This window comes from Pelecanus crispus, chromosome 6 (assembly GCF_030463565.1).
Source record: "Pelecanus crispus isolate bPelCri1 chromosome 6, bPelCri1.pri, whole genome shotgun sequence".
Lineage (NCBI taxonomy): Eukaryota > Metazoa > Chordata > Aves > Pelecaniformes > Pelecanidae > Pelecanus > Pelecanus crispus.
Window position 1 is genome coordinate 2,834,529 of NC_134648.1, and position 16,569 is coordinate 2,851,097.

Sequence of the window (16,569 nt, forward strand, 5' to 3'; positions counted from 1 at the left end):
GTTTACAACGCTGGCAGTCTTCCTTATTGGTCCATTGAGATGCATTTTTACTGATTTATGGTCTGTAGTCATCTGAGATAGTTGATTGATACTAGACACATGGCTGGGCCCTGAAAGCACAACTGGATCAGAAGAGAGATACACAGTCCTCTCCTGAACTCAGATAAGCCATGTCCACAGTAGTCTATATAGAGATGTCCGTGCTCTGGATACTTTCTAGGATTTGAGTGATTATTTCACTACATGGATTACAGGAATAGCCTAGAGGTTAGGCTTAGGCAAGTAACTTTTGATTGCTTGAGTGATGAACCCCATACTAAGAATATCAAATGAAAGAGCAGAGAAATGCATAACGATCCAAACATGGTAATTATCCCATATTCCTCTGGGGGGGCATTTCCCACATCACTCCTCACCCAAACCAGAGCATCCATTACATCCCTGTCGTGTGTCATGGTTTAGCCCCTGCCGAGTTTCAGAAGGTCCAGATACATCCATCGGAGGCTACTGGAAGCCTCCGAGGAACTTTCCCATCTCTTCACAGACAGTTTGTTGAAATGGGAGAAATAAAAATCAGTTCTGCTGCGGTGTTTTGCTTTCCTCCCATGTGTTTGCTTTGGTCAGGATCAAGGGTCTTGCCTCAGGCGTGTCATCTGTGAACTCATACCGCAGAGCTTCAAGTGCTGAGGGACAGGGTATGGAGGTAGGAAGGGTAGGATCCATTTTGTATAATTTCAGCAGCATAAAATTGAGCTATGCAAGCCTAACCTAGCCATCTGGGCTTATTTAATAGCCAGTGTAGGAAGGGAGACACCTGCAGAAAGCAATACATGCCATTTTCCTTAGAAACTTATTTTACAATGGAATGAGTTGTCCTTTGGAAGTGCCTATTTCTTGCCAATGATAGCTAAAAGAACACAACTAACTTAGGTTAATAACTTTTAGATGCCTAAAACTAGTTAAGATGAATTTTCACGCGTTTTTGGGGTTCTGCTGACCTCCAGAGCCTTTGAGGTCTGGTGTATTGCCCAACACAAACTGCGTGCCTCAAAGTTGTCCTCATCCCACTTAGATGTTCTTGGAGACCACTGGGAGGAGTGGCTCAGTTCGGAGGAAATAAAACCATACGACCTTAAGTGCTTGCCTACGAACATAGATATGCTCTCCGTTGCACACGTGAACTAGATAGACGGAAGGAAAAGGCAAGCAATGCAAATAAAGCTTGTTAGTTGGAGAATAAAAATATTGAAGGAGTTACCCAAGTTTCCACACAGAAAAGGACATCAGCTGCACATTCATCAAACAAGTTAAACATCTGCTAGTGAAGAGCAGTTGAATTGAAAGCTTTTTAATTGTATCTGTCCACCTAGATAGCTGCTTGATATTCTTACTTTATCACTGAACACCTTTAGGTCAATTAATATCACAACTCTCCTATGAAAGAAAAATGACTAGCTCCTTTTTAAAAAAAAAAATCAAATTGATATTAATGAAAGAGATTAACTGCTGCTTAAAATATAAGGCAATATAAGGCAGTATAAGGTAATATAAGGTAACAAGTTAAACTGCTCTAAATCTTCCTCTGGATGTGTATGTATTACACAGGGTCTTTAGCTTGTGAGAACCAGCACCTTTTAATGTGATATGATCATAATCGCGTTACCAAAAGTTCTAATGACTGCCTGAATTCCATTTTTGAAATTGTCATGGTCACTTCGAGGTGCATTGGAATTTTTTTCAAAAAGTGGTTGCTTCAAGTGGCCTTGTATCCATGACTCTAGATCACAGGTTGGGACTCCATTTTGCCAAAATGGACAGCCTCACTTCAGCACTGTTTTGATGCTTTAAAAAAATACTCTTTATGCGTTTCCAGTGAAAGGAAATATCAGAAGCATTTCCAAGAGTGCTTACAATATCTTTAGAGCATACTGTTTCATTGAAACACTTCCACTCTGAGACAACACCAGTAGCATTTTGTTTGTTCTGCTCTTCCCTTGGGAACATCATGGTCTCCCTTGTCCAAAAGGAAGATATAAAATCTGTGACATTCCTCAAAAGAAACATTTCCTGCATCCAGGGAAAAAAAAAAAAAAAAAAAGTAGTATTTCCCTAGCAGATAAGTCTCCCAATGAGTAAAATTTCCTTCCATTCAGGGACTTGTGTAGAAATTGTTCTAAGTCAGTTGCCTTGTTGACTGAGTGAATTTCAGATGCACTAAAGGAAAAGAGTTGCTGCATCATGATGCAACAGAAGAAAAAATAATTATTAATATATCTTTAAAAAAGGGGGAGTTTATTTTTTATTAATTTTTGCACCTAAAATATTGATCTGGGAACTGAAAACTCTTGCAGGTCTTCATCAGAGACCCCTGAATTTTTAGCAGCTGGTAGGATTTCCGTACATAAATTTCTGAGCATGATCAGCAGCTGAAAATAGGAAGAAACAGCTGCATGTGCATAACCATGGAATATTTTTCAGGGCAAAAAGCTTCTTTTTTACTTTCACCAGAAATCTCTCAAATTGCTTGTGATAGCATCAAAAGAAATTGTGATGTTACGTGGTCGCTGTTTAACTGGTCTTGGCTAAAAATAAAACACAATTGAAATTTTGTGGAACTTGTCACCTTACTCTAGGAATGTAACTGGGGGACCTATGTCATGACCTGAGTCAGCCCAGATATTTTCTGGAGTAAACAGTCGCATCCAGAAAATTATTCCCATTTTAGGATGCACCAGGCCTTCACCAAGAATGAAGGATCTTGAAAGACAAGATCAAACAAAGCTGTCTAAAATGGGATTCATCTCACTTGAGTGTAACCATCCAAAATTTCGGCAGTGAATTTATATTGGTCATCCAGGCTTCCTTTCTCATCAACAGACACACACGTCTCCATGATATGATGCATCCCACCCATCCCTCTATAATGGTTGTAGACGGAACTGACGATGACGCACTCAGACCAACCTTTAGAGAGCCAAATACAGGGGAGATTCGTGGCAACTGGAGTGCCTGGAAACACAGTTGGGAACTGAAGCTCCCCTTTCTGAATACCCAGGCTCTACTGCAACCATCTAGTATCCTAGCTTGAATGAATCAGCTTAGATTATTATTTTTTCAGGAACGTAGACATTTCTGGTTTGTCTGTGCCTTTGTCCACATAGCATTGATATTTACAGGATTATTTAACTGACACCTTTATTAGCAGTTATTTTATTAGATGTCCTCTTGTAATCCTTATATTTCCTGTAACCATAAAGGTGAGCAAGATATATCTGCCCTGCCTAGAATTTTTACTGGCATCAGCAGAAATGTGTCTTAACTTTTGCAAAGTTAAATTATGCACTTTTTCTGGAAAGGTAAAAGTAATACCCAGAATTAATTTTCTAGGGGACTGAGTTGAGTTCAAATTTAATTAATAGTTTCAGCCAAAAAAAAAAAAAAGAAGTGGGGACAATTGCTTGGAAAATCTAAACATATTTCTGTTTGAATATTTAAGAACAATATACATGGCTTTCTTTTCATCAATTGCTTAACAATTAATCAGCCTCAGGAAAATAAACCCACAAAATATTTTGTAAGAAACGCCAGAATGAGATGCAACATTTAATTTCATTTTAAACTCAATGATTTGTGTTTGTTCCAAACTAATTATGTCTTTTTTGTCTTAAAAAAAAAAAAAAAAATCTGCTTGTGGTCCAGCATTTCAATCCACTTTTTCCAGTGTTGAATTTCACTGCTGACTCAAAGGTCGTTATTAACTGTGCCTGAACTCCTTACTCTGCTGTTCACACAGGTAAATGCATAGCAGCTATCGTACTCAATTAATGTGTTTTTCCTCAAGTGATATATCATACAAAGTTTCTTCTGTACCTGCACGATGGTCTAACTCTTAAATAAAATCCCACCTGAGCTCCTATTTCATATTCATGATGCAACACTTCTGATACACAGGAAGCTCTCTTTGAATGTCCTCCTCAGCTTTCCTTTCAATGGGCATCGCCTAAGCCACTGGTTTCCCCCTCTGATCCTGGGCGAGAGGTTTACATTTCCACCACCTCTATCTTGTGAAAGATGTAACGTGGTTGTGCATTCCTTGCCCGCTAGGATCGACTGATCCCCTGACAAATCTTACGTGTGCGAAGCCAAACACAAGGTAATGAAATGCCTGAAGAAAACTGCACCGCACCGAGTTCATTGTCTTGAGTTTCACCAACTGTGCGGAGATGGAGTAGCTTTGCTTGGCCTCTTCCTGCTCAACTATGCTTCGTTGTGCCCGTCCAGCTCAATGCCTGCCTTCATACCCCTGTGTACTATTTCCTAAGCAATTTATCTTTCTTAGGCCTTAGCTGTTTGTCTGCCGTTGCTCCCAAAATGTTGTTGAATCTGTTAGCACGGCAGAAAACCGTTTCTTTAACTGGCTGTGCAATGCAGGTGTTTCCTCTTGTCCTATCGCTTGTTCTGTGTTACTGCCAGCCATCTGTGCACCGGTGTCATCAGTGTCCTGGTGTTGGATGTGGCAAACGACAGCAGCTCGCCAATGCTGCCTTTCTGCTCTGGGGAGGAGGCAGAGGCCGAGGCCTGCCTGGCCAGCGGAGACTCCTGTGTGCTACCAGAGGAGTGACCACGCAAATGTTTACCCTGGAGCCTGTTAAATCCTGGCCGCCATTTGTTTCTATGCACTAATGCCAAACATCAACCAGCCCCTGCGATGTGCAGGCCGCATCCCCCTCGCTGGGCTCCTCGGTGCAGGGCAGCCCGGGGGGCCTGGCTGCCTGCGAGCCGGCTGCTCACCCCAAAGCCCCTGGAGAGCCCAGCCCAGGGGCAGGGGCTGCCCCCGGCCCTCCTTCCCCGGCCTCAGGCGCAGGTTGGTCGGGCACCAGCACGCCCACCGGCCCCGTATCCCCCGCAGGGGCTGCCCACCCCGCGGCCGCCGCCCCCCCGGCCTACACTTCCCAGCATGCCGTGCGCCGCGTAGCCGCTTGGCGGTGGCGTCATCACGCCGCGACGCCGAGGCCTGATCTCCATGGCGACACCGAGCGTGCCCCTCAGGGCCCGGAAACCCCGCCGCGGGCAGCCCGCCTCCCCCGCACAGCCTTTTCCGGGATGCCGGCCCCCAAGTGACCCTGAGGAGAGAACTATACGCGAGCCGCCCCAGCCGGCCGACAGCACCCCGCCGAACCGCAGAGGGCTCCCCACAGGCCCCGCAAGCGGCCCCACTGCGCGCGGTAGCCGGGTGTCACCGCGCCGGCCACGCTGCCAGGGACTACATCTCCCAGCATGCTCCGGGGCTGCTGCGCATGCGCCCCGCTGCCCCGCCGTTCACGAAGCCTCCTGATTGGCTCAGCTGGGAGCTCCTCCGCCGGCAGCGCCCCCTACGGCCCGCGCGGCGGCAGCGCAGGGCAGGGCGCCCCCAGGCGGCGGCTCAGCGCCGGCCCGGCACCACGCAGGGTGCGGCGGCCGCACCGGGGCCCCGCTCGCCTTCCTCGGCCCACAGCGCCCTGTCAGCTCCGTCCCGGGCCCCGGGCCTGGCCTGAGCTACCCCGCGGTTGTCTGGGGGGAGGCCGGGCCGGGCCGGGCCGGACCTGGTGGCCGGGCTGGTAACGGGGCCAGGTGGGGACAAAGCCCGGTGCCGGCGTGGGGCAAGGCCCGGTGCCGGGATGGTTCCCACTTGCCTCGCCTGGCTGTCCTGGCCCTTCTCGCTCCTGGTCCTGTTGGGTGAGGGGGTGCCTGCTGGGAGGGTGCTGGTTTCTGGTTCACAGGCCCCTGCAGCCCATGGGGGCGAGCGGGGTGAGCAGCGGGGCTGGACGGAGGGGAAGGGCAGTTCGGTGCTGCGCCCAGCCTGCCTCTCCCGCTCGGGGTTGTTTCCTTCCTCCCCTCAGGTGCACTCAGCAGACAGCAGAGGCCCAAAGCTTGTGCGAGGACGTACGTGGCTGCCTGGTTCTGAGTGTTTGCTTAGTGACTTGCTTCGGGCCGGCTGGCTGGCGGGGCGTGCTTGCTTGCTGTAATGGCAAGTTGAGGTCGTGCTGAGCTGGAGGAGCTCTGGGTCGCAGGCTGGCGTAGGCTTGAGAGCAGGGAGATGCCCTGATGTTTCGGGCAGCCTTAGGCAGTCAGATGAGGTGGAAGTGTCACTCAGATTGGTTCTGCTAAGGGAACGAAGACTCAGATGAGTTCTGACACAGTTGTACAGCTTGAGGAAGCAGAGCTAATGTATATAAAGACCAACAAAATGGAAAATATTTATAGGAAGATGAGCTTTCTTGCTTTACAATGACAGGATTAGGCAGGTGTGTTAGCTCTGCAAATGGTAATGATACTGAAAGGCACCACTGGTAGTTGGCAGCTTTCTGCTGTCCTTCCTCCCTCCCCCAAATTATATTAAATCTCTGTGTTTTGGGGGGAAGGGGTTGAAATGGGAGGAGGAGGGGTGCTGGGAGTCCTCACCAACTTCTTGGTGTGCTAGCTGTTGACTGTCATCCTGGTGCTGTAAGCGAGATGGGAATATTAACAGAGTTTCTGAAATTTTCCTAGAGAGAGTTCTAAAAGACAGCATTCTTTGCAAGACAGCTGAGCTCTGAAATTAAAGCTAAGTGCTGTAACCTTTCACATATCCCCTGACTTGTGGTATAACGTGGGGACAATCTGCTCATTTTCAAAGGTGAAAAAAGATGCTTTTTAAAATTTGCTCTGGGCAAATGAATAGCGCCTTTCTTAGTTTGGTTATTGCAGATGTCAGAGAAAACACGTTACCTGAAAATGAAATGCTATCTCGTTCTCAAGAAGGAAGATGACTAAAGGTCATGTGCTGATGAGCAAGAGATTGTATCTGCTTCCCAATTCCTAGCCCTTAGGTTTTGGTTGCTTTTGTAGGTGCTGTTGCTCAATCCTGGTACTCCCACCTAAGAAGAAAGCAGAAACTGAAACAAAAAGAGGCCTGTCTGGTTATGGTGGGGGTGATACGGGGAAAGGGGTAGAACTACCTCCTACCAATTGTTTCTGGAAGAAGGCACTTCTGAAGGACACAGGACAAGAAGAGCAAGTTCCCAGTTGATCTAAAGTAACAATGGTGTCACTTGCTCTTCCCATTCCTCGGTCTCTTCATGCACTGGTGTTTCTTATGCTCGACGTGGCTGTAAAAACAGAGAGATTCTCATTCCTTTCCAGTCCCCTCTATTTCCAGCTTTTTCCCCCATTTTGTCAGCTTTGTTATTGTAGGCCTCTCTGCCATTGTGTTACTGTGATGTGACTATGGGCCAGTTTAGGCTGAAGTAGTTTAGGAAGTACTCCTTTCTCCTGTACTGAGCCGCTTCTGGATCGAGCTGCTTTTTCTGGCCTCTAGAGTAGAGCAAGAAGGTATGGAACCCTTCCCACCTGAGGAAGTTTGTGATGACACAGGGCCTTGCAGGCAGGACTAAGCTAACGATGCAAAGGAGAAGGGTTTTCAGTAGAAAACACTGGAAGTGGATGTTCTTTGCTTTGCTAGGCTGACAACCACGGTTCACCCTGTTCATCTTGAAATGCTCACATTTACAGGGAGGGAGGTGGACCCTAGTGACTCCCAAGTATATGAAAAGATGAAAGCAGAGAGTAAACACAGGCTTTTCTTAACAAGCAAGCTTCTTAAGTGAGCTTCTGGGCAAATAACGAAGGTAGAGAAATAGTGGAGATAAACGAGGGGTACTCACGCTGCCCTAACGCTACTCTGTGGCTCAACAGCAGGATCAGCAAATATCACTCGTCTACTGTTTAGACCAGACAAAATTGCTGGCAAAGTATATATGGGCAGTTCTGGCTCATTGGGTATCTTAAATCCAAAATTGTTTTTTAACAGGGCAGTCAGACAGCCTTTTCCTTGCCTGCGGATCTGAACTGACTGATGAAAGAGGTGCGTGGCAAGAGTGGGAGTTAAATAAGCACGAGGTTTGATGGCAAATCTGGTTGACCCTTGCTTCCGAAAATGAGGCACTCGGGATAGTGAGTGAGCAGGGGCTGGAGCACGTACTCCTTGCTGGGCAAGGACCTGGACTTGACGCAGCATCTTCTCCAGGGAAGCTCTGCTATAGCAAGGCTCTAGGGGCAGGGAAAGAAGTAGGAATTGCCTATGTCGGGCAGTCTTCACTGCTAGTTGAGCCCCACTGTGAGTAGGGATGTGGTCGCTTACGAATTCCAGTAAAAGGCTGGTAGCTTTTTTGTGTGGTCATGCTGAGCCAGTTTGTACAGCTGAACTTCATTGACGAAGTTTCCTGGATTAAGTAACAATGCTGCAATTCTGGCTTATTTTTCTTCCCAGTCAGAAGTTATGTTTTACATGGTATCCTAAGTAACATCCGCGTGGTTTAGCATCTGAGCCACTCCCTCCACCATCCTGTTATTTTAGCTGATGTCAGCCTGTTGCTCAATCCGCACCTCTTGACTGGAGAAATGCTTTGTAAAATAACTCCTTACAGCTGCTTCCCTTTTGGGCCTGATTTAACATCTTCATTGCTTAGCGTCCTGCCATCTTGCCCAAATCCTAGGTGTTCAGCCTTTGCCGTTTCAGCACGAGTCCCTGTCTGAGGAATGGCTGGCTGTGAGCTGTCTCCTCGGTGTGTCTCATCTCCATCTGCCCTGCAAGACTGAAGGTCCTAACCCTGCTACCGCAGCGCACTCAGTGCCTCGCTGCCATCGGAGGCCAACAGGCCTGCACTGACTGATCCCTACGAGCAAGGCTGTGGTTGCCTCCCGTTCTGTTGTGGCTTTTTTCCTTTCTTGGCTTGTACACACACATACACACACACTGGGAACTTTAATTTCATTTGTGGAGGTGTTCTGGTGGGATCATGACAGCCAGCAGAAATTCAGATGGCCAGCAGAAATTCAGATGGCTTGTCGAAACAAGAAGTTACATGGACCAAATTAGGCACAGGATTTATAGCCCATGCAGTTTTGGGAACAAATGTCTTGGCCACAGCAGGTGTGAGGCAGCACCCTCCGCTTTCAGGGAGGGTGTATACTAGCTCGCAAGGATCTGGCTGTGGCATTTGAAGCAGTTTGCCTCTGTCCCCCCACCTTCTGCTTCCCTAATGGAGCTTGGCCAGCACCCCTCATCCACCTCAGCACGAAGGCATCACCTGAACGCTTGAGCTGATCTAGCAACCTGCTGTCCTCCCACCCTGCACCTGACCTTGGAGCTTGTTCCATCCATTGGCCAGGCCAATCCTGGAAACTGGCCAAAAATGGTTCCTTTTTCCTCTTCTGTTTTTTGCTACCTTTACTCCGAGCCTACTGCTGTCCCGGGGGTTGTGTCCCTTTCACAATGGCTTTTAGAAGCGACCAAAAGCATCAAACAAAAGGCAAGGAGTCCAGCCTGTGCTAAATAAGTCTGGAGTGGAAATCTTGTTTTGTTGTTGGACTAGAAAGTTCCTGATTTGACTGGTTTCAGTCTTGGTCATCACTATCTATTTACACAGGTTTGGGGCAGTGTAGCCAGGCATGACTGAGCAGGACTACTCATAACACAGAACAACTGAGGGGAGGAGCTGATTCCTTAGACCAGGCAGAGCATTCCTCTGGCTGTCTTAAACCTGAAATGAAGCTGGCTGCTCTCATAGAAAAGTCTGAGAGCCTTGCAGACTGCCCTCACTCGCTACCACACGAAACTGATAATAACAGCTTTTAGTGGGAGTATCTTTGCAGCGTGCTGACCAAAAACACAGGGCAACGTTAGCTGATGGCCACAATTTAAGAGGTTGGTGGTCTGCCTGGGTTTAATGATTCTTCCCAGTCTGTTAAGCAGAGCATCTGCAACACAGGTAGTGCTACAGTCTGAAACAGCCTGATGTGGTTGCTGTGGCGTTTATATACTCCTTTCTATAGCAGCACATCCTCCTGTAGCAGCCCTTCCATGTTATCTAGCTGACTGCATGGAGCGGGTGGCCTGTTCTGTAACTGTTTTAGTGGTTGCTGAAATGTTGCTATCTGTGGGCATGGTCCAACATCTGCTGAGTTGAAGACGATGACTTACACATGATCCTCATATCTGATCTTACGTATTATTATCAAGCTCAAGTCAGTAGAGCCTGCTGAATATTTTAGAGCCTGCTGAATATTTTCCCCATTTTATTTCTCTCTCTGCCCAGTTACATTGCTTTTTTTTTTTTCCTCCCCACAAATGCTGTGGTGGACTAAGTTTGAAAAGGGTGAACCAGGTTCTAAGGTCTCAGCTGTCCTTTTGCCCAGTTTGTTCAGCACACGGGGCAGAAGCAGTTATGGCACAGGGAAAGCAGCAGTGGATTGCTTCCCTACCAGCTGCTGCTGGCGTGTGGAAGGAGCTGCGTCCAGCTCTTTCAGAAGTGATTTTGTGGGGACAAACACTCCGCGCTTCAACACTAGCTGGTGGCTCCGCAGGTAGCAGATGTAGGAGCAGATCCAACTTGAGCCCCTTGAACGGCTTTTAAATATTTTTACCCTGATGGCGAGGGGCTGGACATGGCTTAGGAGGAAATAACACCCAGCAGGAAAGGTGTGCAAGCAGGTGTGCGTGTTGAGCCTGCGGAGTTGTGGTTGCATCTCAGCTGCATAAACCGCATGGGTGTTTTCAGTGCCCCTTTACAGCATAGCAGGAAGCAGCTTTTCCCACAAACTCTCAGAAAACTTCCTCTGCTTTCTACCTGCCCTCACTAACCTATGCCTCACCTCAATAGACAAAATCCCTCCAGTTCTTCTAAGCCAGTAGGATGATCTAATTTCTTCACTTCCTCTAAATAAGCCATGAAATGAGTTCCTGGAGAGACGTGCTCAACAGCAGCAGTTCGGAGGTGTCCCCCCCATCAGCATGTCCCGCCTGAGAGAGATCGTGACATGGGCCGCCGCTTGTTTTTGTGGGGGAGCTGGTGCTTTATCGGGCTGGTGCATGTTCTTCAAGCTGGTGTTTAACTGCCAGTTCCCTGTAAAAGCTTGTTTCTTCTCATTATGCTTGAAAGCATTTGTCCACCTGCCGCTTTTTGGGTGGCTAAATATAAAAGCAAACACCACCTACTCTGGAAGGCTTAATGCTGTATAACGTCTGTTCAAACTCGATGCTACACAAACTGCCAAAATGGCATCTCAGGGACGAGCAATCATTACGAATACGAGCGTGCATTGGCAGATGGATAGCCTGGCTTACGGGCAGAGTCATGGGATAGGGAAGCTTTTAAAGGCTGCTGTACTGCTGCCTTACTTCCCCCCCTCAGCCTCTGTCTCTCGCTGACCAAGTACAGTGCCACCGCTTATTTCTGCTTGATAACCCTACAACGCGCTATGGCACTGCGCCGGGAGCACGCGGGCTCCCTATGTCGCACGCGGGCTCCCTATGTCGCACGCGGGCTCCCTATGTCACACGTGGGCTCCCTGTGTTGCACGCGGGGCCAGGCGTAGTGCTGTTAGCGTGCCAACTCCGGCATGTGTGCCTAAGACGCGCTGTTACACATCCTCACAAAATTAACTGAAGACCTCAGCTGGAGGGATAGAGGGGGGAATAGACATCTGTTTAAAGTTTGTCTCTCTGACAGATTGCCAAATGAAACTTCATCTTTAAAAAAACCCGACATTTCGCCTATGTATCCTACTCAGAATGGAAGCTGCCCAATCATTCATGAAGGCTTGAATACTTACCAGTGTTTTGCTGGGGAATTCATGACAGGAAGGAGGTGCTTTTGGTGTACTGAGAAATTTCCCTATGGCTGTTGACTTTAGCTGGGTGGTTCTATTTACAAGCGTGGTTTTTTTCCCTAGCTTTTCTATATTTGAGGAAAAAGTTAAGTACAACAGAAATAAGGAGCGAGAATGAGACCCACCACCCACCTTCAGACTTTGGAAATCTGAGAGTGGAAAAGAGTGGATCACACTACAAGAGGATGATGACAGTATAGCAAATACTGTGGGTTTTGGCCTGTGGTGGAATGTCAACATTAATTAAACTAATTGCGGCTTTTGCAACTCGGCACATCTGTCTTGTGAAAGCTACAGTATGTCCACCTAGTGCACAGGCTGTCATTGGGATCAGAGCTGGAGCTCTGCAGTCACAGGCAGTGGAGTCACTCTTGAAATTAGGCTAAATGGGAGTGATACATGCAAGTAAATTCACCAAATTCTGCTTCTGGCCATGCCGGGCAGACAGAATTACTGTATTAACATTAACAATGTTAATACCTTGTTCTTCCTCACTTTCTTGCCTCTAAGCACATTTTTAGAGGCATGTCAAAGAAGAAAAATTAAAAGGGTATTCTGAACAAATTAGAGAATTGTAATCTCCTGGGGCATTTCATTTAGACTGACTGTGTGCAAAAATGTTCCAGAGAGAAAAAAACCCTGTAACACAACTTAGAAAATGTTTGTCTGTCTAAAATGGGTTTTATATTACTTGCCTATGAAATCCTGTAGTACAGACTGTTACAGATTATTTTGTCTTTGGGACTTTTTTCCTGTGGCAGAACAGCTTAGTGTTCAGTTGTCTCCTAAGCAAATTTCCTAGAGTAACTTCAAATATCCTTCGTCTTTCTGTCTTAGGACCGTGTTTCCAGGAACTAGCAGTTCTGCGTAACCCAGTCATTCGCATTCTGTGCTGCAAGTACTCAGTGAAAACCTGTTGCCTAAAACCTGGCTTTCCCACATGTAGAAACTTGGGCGCCTAAAAGAAGTGACTGAAAAATTTGCACAATGTTTTGCCCAGGGAGCTAGAGGAGGAGTTTGCAGTTAATGGCGAGTCCATTTTTAGGATATCTTACAGAACAAGTGGAGCCCAGATGTTCTTAGTAAACAGCTTTCAAAACTCACAGTTGAGATCAGTGTCAAATTTCCAGACACATGATCAACCTTGGAGCTAAGTTTAGGCTTGCTTTTGTGTGTACATAAAGCCTGTGAGTGAATTACCCTGAAGTTTGTGGGTGGAATGGAAGTTCTCCATAACAAATATTTGACTGGATGCACAGTTTATCTTATTTACAGGACTTTGAGCTTTGAAAAAAGGTTACTGTATTTTTGTTGATGTAATATTTGAGGCTTATTCAGCTCTGTCTTGTTCACTGGATTTGGAACAGTTGTCGCTTTTTAACTCAGATCTGTTATTCTTCTAGCCATTAAACTGGCGTGGCAAAAAGCAAGCATTTTAAAGCCAGAGGGGAACCATTTCTACAGATGATAAATGAAACATTGTGTATTTCTGAACATTCTGGCTTGTCCAACTACAGTGAGCTCTGTGCTCACATTAAGGGAGCCCTCTTGTTGAGGGTCTACCTGGATGCCCAAGAGCTAAGTTTTTGCTCGGGGACTATATCAGCAAAAATCTGGCTTCTGTTTTTACAAGCTCAGAACGTACTTTGTGCAAATATTGTCCAGTATCTGTTTAAAAGTCATGTTTTCAGCCCACAGCAAGATCACTGCCATCATTTGGAAAGATCATGCACAAGAAGGGCACAGGTAGAGTCAGTATGAATGATAGTAAAGTGGGTGTAAGAGTCAACTAACAGCTATTTACCCTTGGCCCAGGCTGGGACTCCCTCAGACAGACACACAGGTGCACGCAGGCATGTGTGCACGCACGATGTGCGCCACGCTGCTGAGATACTCTGAGGTCTGTGCAAACACAGTCTTGGTGGATTTTTCTGCATCTAGGTCCACCAGTTCTTTGACTAAATCATCTTCTGTACATATAAGGAAACATTCATCAAAGAAGCTTAGATTATTTTTGCACGCTTAAATTGTCCTTTCCAGCTGTCACATGAGGAAGCTAAGCATTACTGTACCTAAATTGCTGATCTTCGGGTCTGCGCTCAGTGTATAATAGCTAAGCTGTAAATGAGAGAGCTTGCTCCATTGTTTCTGATGGGATCTCATCCAAGGGAAAACAGAGATTGTCTTCAACAATTTGAAGCTTGTGTAGGCAAACAATACACTGACTTTTGCCTGTGGGCAGCATGAAGCATGCCACTACTTCAGACCAAGGAAGCAGCTGAGAGCCAAGGTGAACTCAAAGTAACACTGCTCATGCACTCCACTGAGTGGATGGGTCAGTCCCTGGGCAGCTGTGATGTTTGTGTGTAAAAGTGTACTGAAAGAAGTAATTTGGATTATCAGGCTCTTTTTGCTGCATATACCGACACCTTTAACCTACTGGATCTCTCCTCTAATTTGAATAGTTGTGCAATTAACTATTAGCTACTGAAAATAACATGATAGAAAGTAGCGTGCGAAGCATTGTCAGATGGAAAAAATGAGCTTGCGGTTACTGAACGTGAATGTCATTTGATGGGAAGTCCAGCCTGAGCGTGGTAATGCTTTTAGCAGGCTTCTTCCCAAGAATGCTTGTAAATGCCATCTTTAGGAAGAAAGGCACAAGATAAAAGAAGGCTTCACTCAAGCCATAGGAAAACAGTATGAAATTAAAAACAGTACAAAGTTAAAATTAAACCATAAGGTGACGGTAGTTTGAGAGTCAGTTGCACAATCAACAGAAAAGGTCTGGGTATAGCTGAACCTAAACTCTTGTAAGACCAGAGTGCTAAACCCTCCTCTATCATGACGCATGGCTGTACAAGCCAGTGTGTCCTATTCTGGCCACGTAAATCTGCTGTCATCAAAGATAAGGTGTGTTTGTGTGCAACTTGCAATGGATCCAGAAAGCAAAATGTAGGACTTCCCTAACCTTACTGACACTTAATCCTGGGTGGCACAGACTGTCCAACTACAGAGGAAATATTCCTCTTATTAATGGACTATTTGCTCACTTGCTTACAAACTGTGCTGTTGCACAGCCTGTTCACGAAACAATGCAATGAGGATTTATGCAGGTTTGGTCAGGATGAGATTGGAAAAAATAAACGGCAAAAGCTTGCAATCAATAAGCTGCTGGGCAACTTTCTGCTCATAGTTCCAAGTGCGGCTTTGTCAGTCATGGGCAACAAGGTTAGGTGGAAAGAGAGCACAAACAGCAAACATAACGTGAAAGAAATGGTTTAGTGTTTTGTAGGTTCAAGGTTAGTCTTTCTGGAATATTGAAACATACTCTGCAACGAACTCCGAATATAGTGTCAAGTTATACGTGAGTCTGTGCTTCAGGAGGACAACTCCTAACTTTTGGCAAGCCTCTTCAGCTAAATGCTAGTGAAAATACCACAGTTTGAAAACAGTAATGCAAGTCTGCCCAGCAGTTACAACTTGTTGTTTTTTTTTTTTTTTTTTTTTTTTTACATAAGCATTTGTGTGGGAGGGGAACATGAGATTTCAAATGTACCTGGCAGCCTGCTGAAGTGATAGGTAATGACCGACGTTAACTTATAGATCTTAATTACTTCTGATGGTTAACCGACAGAACCAACAGAAAACAGTAAAACAAAGGAAGCCATAGACTGCCTGTTTCCTTCAGGCTTTCAGAGCGCCTCTAAAAGTGCCGTTGTGCTGACACAAGCCTCGCGCTGCCCTTTACCCACAGACACCTATGCAGTCACGCGTGGGAAATGACACATCACTGGGAAAGTTCAAAGACCGAATAAAATTTTGTCGGATGAACCCGTCAGAGGAAAATTGATTTACTCTGAGTTTGCAGGCTCAGCAACTTGTAATATTTCTGATGAATTTCAACATTGTCTTAGTAAAAGCCAAGATTTTGGGAGCCCGATGTTACGGGATGATCTGAAAGTTTAAGTAGGATGTTTCTAGCCCTCAAGGTTGCACTTATAATCTGCATAGAATTTCAGAAACCAGAAAGTAAAAGAATCCAATGTTTACTGAAAAATTAATGACTGCACAAACTGGATGCCTACAGTAGCACTTAAAAGCAGCTGAAATAATCATCTGATTATCAGAAGGCTCAGTTTTTTCTGTTTGACCTTTGATTTCTGAATTACCTCTTTATTATTCAGCATTATGTTTGAACTGACTATAGGCGCCTATCCTAAATCGAACATCTGAGAGGCAAGTCATATTAGTTTCTCACCAGTTTTCTTGCGTGTATGGTGCCTTTAGTCATCCCTGTTGCTAACATCCAGTGTGCTTCCTTCGCCAGGTCATCAGCAAACACCAAGAGCTGCAGGTGCCTGTTCATAATTTAGAGGAGCTCTCAAGAGTGACGGTACCGTTCAGCTGCGTTTGCTCACTCTTCCTTGGTTGGCTCATCAGGCTAACCAAGGATTTTCACCTTTATGTAATGGTTTCTTGCATTTTTTTAGGTTTTTTGAGGCAGTATGCAAAGGAGGGCCCGGGCACTGAAAAGAGGAAGTCTGAAAAGTCACCAGGTCTCGCCACCGACTCTTTTACTGAGGTGGAGAGCCAGAGCTGGCAGCTGCCATTGGCACCCAGCCGCGCTTTTGTACCGCTTTCCCGTCCCAATTACCGCTTTCAGAATAAGCGACAGGAGGGAAAAAAAAACCCATCCACCATGCCACGGGCATCTTCCTTCCCAACGCTGTATCAACTAAGCAGCTCGAACGTTCACTATGGAGCTTCAAAAGCTTTACGCTGTTTGTCGGCCAACAACCGCGCTCCCGTCCCGCTGCTCGCTGGGCCTTTTGCCCGGGCCCCGCTCCCTCCCTGCGGGGCCGGGAGCCCCGCTCGCTG